Genomic DNA, 10,474 nt, shown 5'->3' on the forward strand with positions numbered 1-10,474 from the left:
GCAGTATCCTTTAACTCGGGTCTTTTACATAATTGAATGCAACATTGCACTGCAGTGAGGGATTTGGGGAATCTGAGCCTGTCCTCTGCACTAATAAGTGCTCCTTTCTCAGCCAAGAAGAGAGGAGCAATACTGGCCCAGGGAGTTGATGAACACTGAGATTTCACAGGCCAATGCTCCTGTGAGCTGCCTGAAGACTTGAACTGTGTCATCTGGAAAAGTTCTGCTACCCCTGCTCTTGCTTAGGGAGGTCTTTTTGTTACTCTAGAATGAGTAATAAAGAATGAGAAATAATCTCAGTCAGCACTCTCCTAATGACTCTTTGCAAGTGATCTCAGCCTGCCTCAGAGACATGTGTTGAACCTGGCCAGCCTTCATTCTTGACAAAAGCCTTTTAATAACAAATATTACCAAACCAGGAAAAGTATAGTAGAATGAAATCCAGAGCCTAATGCTGGGAAATGGTTGTTGACTTCCAAGCTGTTTTCAGGTACCCAATCCTGCTAGCTCTTCTGTGAAAACAAGAGCTGCAGGGCTTTCATCTTTAGATACCATTTTGCACCTAAGGTGAGCTGTGGCCAGGTAATTTGATTCGGATAATCTTTAGAGAGCTCCAAAATGTGTTGCTCCTATGTCAAATGTGAGATCTTATCTGAAATCGGGCTGGTATGAGGACTCAGTGACAGCTCATTGCATCAGTGGCCTGCCTTTCCTGACTCATCCTGATCAATGGCCAGGGTGCTCCTACAAGTATTGATACATCCCAGCAATTTCTAACTTCTGGAAATTATATTGAGCTCTGGAAGAAGCAACTTTGGAAAGTCAAGAATACACCAGCAGTGGAATGAAAACCTTACTCACACCTTCTCTAATTCTTCTCTCTCCTTCTGAAAGTGCCTCCCTCTGCAAGCTTTTGCAATTACCTCTCATTAGCCATTGACAATAAAGGAAGAGAAGGCATAAATTGGAAGCATGAATCATATCCTAATTTAGCCTGTCTCTTCTGCTAGTAGGAAGGCATATGCTTCTCAGACACTCATCTGCATCAAGACTAAGAATGCAGGCATCCGAGGGAAAGCTGAACCATTCAGACTTGTACGATGAAGTGGTTTCTATTTTCCTTTAAACAAGAGAATAATAAATTGGGAAATCTTCTCCTTACAACTGTCTTCATCCTGTATAAGGTATGTGCCTAAACTAGTTCTCTGTATTCAAATGTGTAGGAGGAAAGCTTGGTTTCTGGTTAAGTGTCTGCAAGCCGGGGGTTGACTGTGTGTTTCTGATGCAGACTGTGTGTGCTTGGCAAATCTTTATGTATTAATCTGCGTTTTACAGCTGAGGAAATGAAAATGCCCTTACACAGTTCATGGAAAGGGCTGTATGAGACTGTTGCAGTAAGACAGAACTTGCTTGTGTAACCTGCAAGTTCCTTCTAGTCCTAAATTCCTGAGCTCACAGGCTCAACGAGAGCATTGATATTTTTGAGGGCTTCAGGCATTATAATCACGGAATAAGTCCACAGAACAAAAGGACTTCTCTAAACAGACAGTAAGGATCTAAGAATCAAAACAAAAACTGGCTCCAAATAGTCTTCTTGAAGCAAGAGAGGTAACGTGGATTAGGATGAGATTGTTGTAATGCTTAACTGAGAGTATAAAGCCAATACTTGTGCAAACATGCAGGTATCTTTCAAGTAGATCACATGAGCACCCATGATGATATTGTAGACAGAAATAAGGTCACCCGGGTAGGCTGTGGAATAACTCAAATTATTTCTTTTGAAAAACAAACCAAAACATGTTTTCATGCTGTTGCAGTGTTTTGTATAAACTTTCTCTAGTGCTGTGCTATACCATACTCATAGGGAAAAGCTCCTTTTTTTCTTACAAGTACCACCTGCTTAAGTTATGGAACTTTATTTAGTTTACAGAAAGTTGCAAAATTTAAACAGGATAAACCTATGTCACAGACAGAATCTGGTATCGGTGAAAACAAATCTCTAGTACCAAAACACAAGTTAAATATTGATGACTTCCCAAATTCCGCATCATAGTAAAACGAACTTTGATGCTCAGAGAGCACAACAAGGCCACTTGGAAACAACTATGCAAAAACTCAGTGGAGATCCGTTGCATTGCAAAGACTTTAAAATGTGCAAGCTAGCTGTTTCATTACTGTGCGTTAGTACACCTCAGGAGAAAGAGAAAAAGCAGTATATATAGTGTGCTATTTAAACTCTTTTCTATTACACTGCTATTAATGTATTAGTAGAAGAAGAATCTCACATTTAAGTGCTAAAAATAAGCCTCTGGAAAAATGCACTGTGGTACAATTCACTACATTACGAATCCCAAAGTCTACCAAGAGATGCAGACAGTGGTATGTTGTAAACTGCCTGGGAAGAAGGTAACAAATGTGGAATGTCATTATCCCCTGTTTTCTGGTGAAGCTAGCTGAGGACCCACTGATGCCCTGTCTGACATGACAGTAACAAAGCAGCAGTGTTTGCCCATAATAAGTAAAGAAACTTCAACAAGAGCCCTGTGGTATAACTAGCAGCATCTTGTGTAAGTGTCTGCAATGCTCCCCACAGGTCAGAAAAGTCCCTCTCTTTCCAGAGTGACACAAACAACCAAACTAAGCAAACTGGGGTTTGGGACAGCATTTTTAACTCTCTGCACCTTCTCCTATGCTGAAAATATACAGAAGTGGAAGTAAGTCAGGAAGTACTGTCTCCGAGTATTGAAAGTCCAGCCCTGTCCTGGTGTTCTCCAGTTGTGTCACCACTGGCCATAGAAACAGCTGATATTAAGGAAGTGATGCTGTGGTATCTTCTCCGCAGGGCTTTTCTCTTTGCTGGAAAACTTCCCTTGGGCTAAATCTGTCTTTGGGTCAGACTTTCCTGGAGTCCCAAAGGTTCCTGGAGGCTCAAAAAGGAAATAAGAACAGGAACAAGCCTTTCCCATTTCACAGCTGACGGAAGAGTTGTTTGATAATGGCAGGGTAATAACAGGCAGAACAATTCAGATTAGAAGTCCACAAATCCACTTGACTAACACAGCTCAGGCCAGCAGCTCCAGATAATGGAAGTTATTATACAAAGTACAGCCCTTATTTTGGAAGTTAATACTTGTTCTTATCTCCTTTAGGCTTTCTGTGAAAACTATAAATGCTCCGTCCTTCCCAGAGCCTTCTCAGGCCTGCTGCACAGAGTGCGTAATACGCTAATATTGGAGATTTTGCTCAGTTTTATACTCAAAAGGCTCTAATCTGCTAATGCCTATCGCTTCTGGAGGTTAGACCATGCAGTGAGCTCAGAGGTGAGATATCAGCAAAGGCTTTCTGGCTCTTTGGGTTATTAAGTGCTGGCTCTGATAGCCCAGGATGATTTTAGGAAAGGGCTTGAGAACTTCTGGGTGGAGTAGTTTTGGTAGAGTTCCTTCTGCCGTGGGGCAGCCTGCTGGACTAGATGAGCTCAGAAGAGGCACATCATCCTTTCCATCATTCACCTTTTCTTCCATGCCTTGGCCATGATGGCTTAGTGTTTTCTGCTTCCCATCTATGCCAGTTTTTAGAAACAAGTGGTTCCAAGGTGTCTTTGGTGTCCCCCCACTGCTGCCTGAGTGGTCCTGCAGCCCATGGCACATGGCTTATCCTGCCTTGGAGAAGAATGTGTCCTCTTCACAGCTGAGAGGAAATGTTGTAAGCTGAGGGGGTGAAACAAATCACGTTTCTTTCTATTTAAAAATTGAACAAGAATTGCCATGCTATCTTATTAGCAGATAAAAGCTAATATTATCACCTGTCATGTGAAAAGAGGAGGAGGACTGGAATATGATCTCCTGGGAAGCACAATAAGTGAGCCTGCATCATGAGAGCTGTTAGGTGGATCCAACAGACTAGGTTTATTTCCTCTCTTACAAATTTCAGTGGATAACTAAATGAAACCCCATAGTGAGATCCCTGCTGAACGACACCGTTTTCTGATCTTTCAGAGTTACTGATTTCAGCCTTAAATTGTACTGAAGCTTCCTTTAAAACAGAGATTGCTGCATCTGGAAGCACTACAGAAACATGCCTCAGGCAGCTGCTATCTTTTCCAGTCCTCAGCAACTGCCAAACCTCGCTGCAGCTCCCTCACCTGAAGTGTGAAAGGGCAAAATCTGTCTGGCTGGAGAACATCCATCCCACAAAAAGGGAGCTTAATACTCACCAGTGCCATCCATCTACTCAGAAGCTCCCACTTTTGGACATGATTTATTCCTGTCATTGTCCAGGACAAGTGTGGCAGACACCTTGATCTCTCTAGGCTGCACATCCCATCCAGGAGATACTGGTAAGTTAGCAGGGTTTATTTTTCACCTTCCCCCATTAGATTAGCTTCAGCTGGTTGGGAAGATGGCCTGGGAATGGAGTGAGTGCGGGAATCCACATCAGCCACCCACCCTTGACTTGAGACACAGCTGCAGGGATAAGGAAGGCAGAAGCTTCCTATGGACATCCTGCCATAGCAGAGATGTGGACACTTGTGTATCACCCACATAAGAAGTCTTCCTTTCCCCGTCCATTCCTACCTACATTCATGTCAAAGAAGGGGACAAACCCCAAATATCAGCAAAATAGGCAGGGATGAAACTGCTATAAAAATAGTAATTTTTAAAAGGTAATGACTTATCCACTGGTGCTGGGGACAACACAAGTACTGAGGGAAAGATGTTCTTTTTCTCTCCACAAGTGCCTGAGGGGTATTCATTTGCTGAAAAGCATTTTCTCCTGTATGCTTGAGATGGTTTGAAATGCTTCCAGGAACACAGCCAATTCCCACCTTCAGCTCCCCCCTGCCTTGTCCTTTTCCAGCAGGCTGTCCTTCCAGCGAGGAAATGCAAAGGGAGGGGAAGCTGCTCTGGCTGCCTCTGAAGGTCACAGGCACAAGGGGCTCATGCTGGCTCCTTGGGACGGTGTCTCAGCACAGATTCCAGCAGCATCTCCTGCTTGCTGCATCTGTTGGCAAGGTATGCGTATGGCTGTCAGCACTTCCGGAGGAGAATGTTAATGTTGGCATGTTTTACCAGTCTGATCAAGCATCTAACACTCATCTGGTGGGAGAAGAAATGAGGGAAGACAGGAAAAGAGACCTCCTAGCAGTGAATCTTGCCTTTGATATTTGGGACAGAGTACGGCTTGTGTTAATGTTTCTTTGCAGCTGTGCTGGCATGGGTGGACTTTAAACCAGCCATACAGGGAATGCAATCCGCTCACACACCCCTGGGGCAGCAGCTCTGTTTGTGTTTTGTAGGGGTATGCACATAGTGATGCAGAACTCACAGGTACTACGAGTCTCTATAGGAGCTTTTACAAACAGAGGCCATTTAAAGCAGCCTGAAGGTTGCTCTACTTTGTACCAGTGGCAGATTTTGCCTTTGGCCCATGCCAGGATCAGGAGGAGTGGAAAAAATGTCTCTGCCTATCATTGCCTTCCTACGATAGCTACACCGACCAGCTCTTTACTCTGTTAAATCTGATTTCCTCAGTGCTATTCATGGTATAAAAGCAAAGGGTCTCTGGAGTAACACTGATTGCAAAACCAGTGTAAAAGCAAAGAAAATTAGGTCTGTTCTACTGTTAGCCAGCGTGTAATTTTTAGCTGGAGTGAGCATATTGCCACAAACCTTGTCAGGAAACAAACTGCGTGGCGATCAGAAGTACCTGGGGAGAATGCGCTTATTGATGTGTGAAATGCCTCGGCCGTCACTCAAGCGATCCTCGCAGCTCCAAGGACAAATAAGCAGCATCTGTGTTAATGCCCTTTGCAGCATTCAGCACTGGCGGCTGCATTTTGGGAGCCCAATGGTGGAGTGAGCCCTCACTGCTCTCCAGTCGGCTACGTTTCCATCTCGTGCGAGTGGTCTGTGCCCTCCAGAAGGTTTCAGCATGGTTGTTTTTCCCCCTTCACTGAGTGCTGTCTTAGACCAAGTGAATCTCAGGCTGTGAGGAGCACGGTTGTAGTCACCGTAAGCCAAGGCTAGATGTTTCATGCTGTAATCAGAACTGGCAACTTCCAGTGAGCTTCTTTACTACTTAAAAGCAGAATTGAATGTATAGTACCAAGGCTGAGATCATGAAGGAGCAATTTCTCTTGCATAGACCGACCTGGGGTACTTAGATGACCTGCTCTGTAAGCTGTAATTTAAAAACAGGAGGATAGAGAGCTAAGCATGCAACTAACCTTGAGGGAATTCCTAGGATCTCCCCGAAATCCCCCCAGCACACATTAAGAAGTCCCACTGCCCATGGATTTCTGGATGTACAGCTCTGGCACTTGAAGCTTTCCCTGTACAGATTGCAGATGTTGTTCATTGTCTGCAGCCTGTATTCACCTGTCTCTACTTCTTTCTGCTCATCCATAATCAGCCTCTTGAGCTATAAATGAGCTACTCAACAACCTACAACCTTATGTTTGTATCATAACCCATTAATCCTGGGCATGCTTTATAGGAGGTTTCTATTTCTAGAATAGTGGAGAGGGGGTTAAATAGATTTTGCACAGACACAAACATCTTGTGTTAAAGGTGGTCATAATCACGTCACTCAGTGTGCTATTGGGAGCAATCAGCTATGGTCATAAGCAACATATTGACCTGTCGGACTCTATAACAGCCCATAACATTTGATTATCCATTTCTTGAAATAACTATTAATTGTTCATTAGCCCTTTATGAAGTATTTTATACCAGTCTTTCATACGAAGCATGACTGAAATGTTAAAGCCTAGTATTTGACCTTTAAATTCAACCAATCAAAAAATCAGTAAAAACCAAGATTTTGCGTCTTTTCAGCAAAATCAGTCCCAGATTCAGCACCAGTCCCAGATTCATTTGGATGCAGAGATCTTTCTCTGTCTAAACACTGTGTGTCTTGCCAAGATGTTTTCCTGCGTCCCCTCTCCTGTTAGAGGACCATGGCATTATCAGAGTGAAATAAATTGAACCCATCTATTTCAGATCCCAGCCTCAGGACAGGTCAAGTCACTCTGATTCTGGAGATGGACAACCTGGAGAAACTCCAAAGAGCCGGGGTGAAGTGAGAGCATCACCTCTGGTCCTGGCACTGAAGGCCTGCTCTCATTCAGCAAAGTACTTCAGGATATGATTAAACTGAAGGGCTGGATGGAGCTGTAGCATTTAGCTAGGGCAGGGGAGGCACAACACACCATGAAGGCACATTTCTTAAGGGAGCCGTGTGGTTTACAAGGTCATCTAAGCACACAGAGCGGCTGAGGATATTTAGATGTCCAGACGTGGAGTGAGGAGCTTAGATACCAGTGTAGTATGCTCATCTTTATCACATCAGGCAGTCAAAGGAACCTTGGAAGTTTCAGCAGGACATTCAACTCCGAGGCACGTTTGTTGAAAGGTCTTTTATCTTTGCCTGCAGTAACTTTCTCTCTCTGATTCTTAGGACTAATAATACAAAGCTCGCTAATGCTCATGAAAATCCTTTGCACAGCTTCCAAGCTGGGCACTGCACTCCTGGAACATTTATACTCCAGTCGTCCTCCATCATCTCCATGTCCTACATCATCAGGCAGCAATGTGTCACAAGATTACTCATCACGAATTAAACCTCATGAAAAGCTGTTCTGAGCTGGGAATCTACAAGAAATACATTTTGGCAAATGATATGAGAAGCAGAGGAGAACAACAGATGTTTCCAACAGACAAACGTTTCCAGTTTGGTCATAAGTCTGTACTCTGCACCAGTCTCTAGATAACATCCTTCAGCATTGTGCCAAGGGGAACAATGGCTCTTCCGATTCCAGTGCTGCCCTGGTATCTGCAAACTCTGGGAGAGCCAACTCCAATTCCTTCCAACCTCATCTTCATCCAAAGATACCCAAGAATTTCTTTATTCTCTGTCCCTAGCTCTCCATGGCTATAATCCAACACCTGCATTTGAGCCACTGGAGGCAAAAATCCAAAATGTTCGCAAGGGGAATGGAGCAGTGGGAAGGCGAAAGACAGTCTGCCATGATATAAGGTGGGTAATTCCCTATCACCGCCTGAGCAAACACACAGACGCTGTGGCAGGGAGCCTGACAGATGGTTAGAGCAGAGCAATGGGCTTTTATTCACTGAGGCATGGCTGCCTTCGATTTCTGTTTGAAACAAAGATGTATCCTGGTTAGCAGTTCTCTGTTTGCTCAGACAAAACATCCCGTGTCTGGCTTGACCCAAGTCAAGTGGATGGATGTTCACATGGGGTGCACTGAAACCAGGCAGGGTCCCCACCAGTTCTTCCTCTACATCCAGGACGTTGGTCCATGTATCCATCCTGAGTGACTCGCTGTTTCCAGCCCACCATCCCTTTTGCTGTTGGCACTGTGAGCCTAGCGCTCAGGCCAAAGGCAGCTGAGGTGCCAAGTCCTCAGCTGTTGTGCCTGGACATGGCACCCCTGCCTGATTGCAGCCTGTCATAGGCAGTAATGGATCTTATGTTCCATTTGGGGATGCCTTTGCTGTCCTTGGATTCTGTCCTGTGATGCCACAGCTTCTTTGTCCAGGGTAGGAGAGCACCTGCCACCAGCACTAGGGATGGAGAAGAGGGGTGAATTTCTCCCCATTTCTGGGTAAATCTCCAAGGTCTAGGCTTGCTGAGGAAGGGGCTCACTGTGAAGCAGGCAGCCCTGCCCCAGAGATGGGCTGGCCTGCAGCATCGCTCTGAGCTGCAGTCCACAGGCAGAAAAGACTTTAAATGCTTTCCTTTCATTCATTTGCTCTTTTGTGTCATCAAGCTACCAGTGCAGACATCCTGCCTCCGATGTCACCTTTCAAGTGATTTCCCTCACCGTTTAAAAACACAAGTTTATCCCTCCTGGAGAGGTGAACCAGAGATACGTTTAATAGGAAAAGAGAGAGGTGAGGTAATCAAACACCTGCTCCCACTAAAGCAATGCCTTTCCTCTTCACAGGCTATTGAGCACTGATGAGCAAAGAGGAAGACACAAACCAACCCTAACCCTGTGAGATGTCCAGCCTTTAGAGTGGACACAAATCTGGGTTGTAAAAGCAGAAACATGAACTGCACTTTGTGCTCGGGTCCCAGCTGCTCTGCCCAGGTTAGAGAATGAACGCTACAAGTTGAAAACTACAGCACTACAGGCACGTTCACTGCTGCCTGTTCTAATCATCAGGCAGGAAAGCACAAGTGTTAAGTGGATAAATTTAAGATTAATTGCCTTTGTTATTTTAGCAGGAGAGCCCCTGATGCTGATCCATGCAGGCGCTGCTGGCCGCGACCAAAACCTGGCTGCCTCCTGGTTGCAAAGCACTGGCGGACAAGCATGATCCTCCTTGTAACAGCACTGCTCCTAAACGACCTCCCAGGACTACGTCTCTCTGGGTGCACATGAGATGTACCAAACCCCATTAGGGCATCTGTAGGGATGGATGCAGGGATAGTGACCATACTGCCACCTTCTTCCTACCAGAACATTCTCTTTTTCTCTTGCTGCCCATGCAGCATGTATCCTTGGCTCCCTGGCACTGCAATAGCTTCAAACAAGCCCAGGGGATGGGCATTTATTGCTTTCCTAAAGTACTCATGCAGGCTTTCAGATCTTCACATGCAGCCACTCTGAGGCTCCAGATGACTTGGATGTACTTGGAGAATGATGTTTTACAGTACTGAGGGGAAAAAAAGACAAAGCCAGAGAATAAAAGCAAGCCCAAAAGCCAGGAGGATTTCTGTACCGCGACTTTACCACATTTGATGTAGCAGTGACACTGAAAGCAGCTAAACAGTGCTAGTTGATTCTAATGCTTCATCAGATGCCCTTTTCCTGCCTGGTGAAAGACAGCAGTGCCCCCACAAATGTCAGTTTGAACATCCTCAGTCAGATCGCTGCTTGCCCACAGATTTGAGATCGTTTTCACTGCCTTTAATGGCTGACATACAATAACTTCAGAGGGAGCTGCACATGATGCCCACCACCAGGCAATCAGGCATCTCATCATTCTCTTCTGACACACAGCTCTCCATGGGGGATGGTCATTTTCTCTGGCTGGGGGCAGAAGCCCCCTGGTCCTTCGGCTGTTGCCTTCATCTAGTCTGCAGCTTGAAAGAAGAACTTTCTGCACATCAAACGCTGGCTAGGACCGACTGCCAGGGAAGTAAGCATATAAATCATGTGGAGAACAGTGACATCAGCCCCGGAGAGCTCTTTCCCAGATCAGATGCCTAAAAAATCCCATCTGATGTTGACTGCTCTGAAAGGCTGGAGGCACAGAGGTATGTGTTTCAGACAAGCAGTCCCCAAAGCAATCTGTATGTCTCTGTAGACTGCACTAGTGCTTGAATTTTAACCAGAAGGAAATAGGTTGCCAAAATATGGCAGGGCTCAGAGATGTTATACACGTATAACTCATCTACATGGTGAGCATTGTGCACCACCTATTATACTGCTGTCCTTGTCCAT

The 10,474-nt window shown here is 45.1% G+C and overlaps 1 long non-coding RNA gene across 1 annotated transcript; it reads left to right on the forward strand.

The window, feature by feature from the left end:
• Positions 1-3,156: 3,156 nt before the first annotated feature.
• LOC133265892 (uncharacterized) lies at positions 3,157-9,529 on the forward strand. Its single transcript, XR_009742166.1, has 4 exons — positions 3,157-3,320; positions 4,044-4,336; positions 7,923-8,037; positions 8,969-9,529. It is a non-coding gene; the product is annotated as an uncharacterized LOC133265892 (long non-coding RNA).
• The last annotated feature ends 945 nt before the right edge of the window (positions 9,530-10,474 follow it).

The sequence above is a fragment of the Pezoporus flaviventris genome, unplaced genomic scaffold (genome assembly GCF_033815535.1).
Source record: "Pezoporus flaviventris isolate CSIRO_AGI_PZ_B2104156 unplaced genomic scaffold, CSIRO_AGI_Pfla_v1 ptg000006l, whole genome shotgun sequence".
Taxonomy (NCBI): Eukaryota; Metazoa; Chordata; class Aves; order Psittaciformes; family Psittacidae; genus Pezoporus; species Pezoporus flaviventris.